This window comes from Galeopterus variegatus, unplaced genomic scaffold (genome assembly GCF_000696425.1).
Source record: "Galeopterus variegatus unplaced genomic scaffold, G_variegatus-3.0.2 Scaffold27154, whole genome shotgun sequence".
NCBI lineage: Eukaryota > Metazoa > Chordata > Mammalia > Dermoptera > Cynocephalidae > Galeopterus > Galeopterus variegatus.
In genome coordinates this window covers 2,406-3,247 of record NW_007753265.1, presented here as the reverse complement: position 1 = coordinate 3,247, position 842 = coordinate 2,406, and the positions used below count along the sequence as shown (strand labels likewise).

The following is an 842-nucleotide window of genomic DNA, read 5'->3' as shown; positions in this document are numbered from 1 at the left end:
TTTTTTTTTAAATTATGGGGATATTGAAGTGTTTAAGTTCCCAATAAAATTGCTGTCAATAATTAACATTTAAATAAACAGAAACCAACTGTTCATCCTCCTCTAAACGTACTCACCTTTTGTGTTCATATTTTTCTGTTTTCGCTAATGCCTTTCCTGTTCCGCTTATTTTCCGTATCTAAGAAGAGAAAGGAAAAGTACTAATAAAATTCTAAGTTACAATCTCTTTTAACATGTTATCTAGTGAATCAGTGAGCCAGCAAGCAGTAATACTGTATAATTTTTTTTTTTGTTACTTTGACTACCGTAACCTAATGGCAAACATTGTTCAATACACCAATTCTTGTAAATATAAGAGAAATTGTTAGTTAACAGCAGGCACAAAAAGAATATATCAGACATACTAAAATGTATCACAAAATAAAACTGTTTAGAGGCTGGCCAGTTAGCTCGGTTGATTAGAGTGCAGCCTTATAACACCAAGGTCATGGGTTTGGATCCCCACACAGGCCAGCCGCTCAAAACGAAAACAAAAACAAACAAAAAACCCTGTTTGGCAGGTGAAATAAGTTCATAAAACTACTCATAGTTTAACTTTTAACCCATAACACTTCTGCAATAGGCAGGATGTGGTCCTTACCCCTCTATCTTCCAAGGTTCTCAACCTGGCCTCTAATTTGGCTCTGTTCTCAACTCCCATTGCAGAACTGGAATCCTCACCAAAAGCATCATAACGAATAGCCAAAACAGTTTTTGCTGCCAGCATTCGAGAAATCTAATAAAGAACATGAAGTTAGAGGCAATCAACTTATATTCCAAATTGAGTTATAAAATCCTCTCAA

General features: G+C 35.2%; 1 long non-coding RNA gene across 1 annotated transcript in view; it reads right to left on the bottom strand.

The window, feature by feature from the left end:
* Window positions 1-109: 109 nt before the first annotated feature.
* LOC103583726 overlaps window positions 110-842 on the bottom strand; it is a 2,919-nt gene continuing 2,186 nt past the window's right edge. The window contains exons 2-3 of the long non-coding RNA XR_549888.1: window positions 641-775; window positions 110-178 (exon numbers count right to left, since the gene is read on the bottom strand). This is a non-coding gene — a long non-coding RNA (uncharacterized LOC103583726). The remainder of the gene's footprint in view (window positions 179-640; window positions 776-842) is intronic.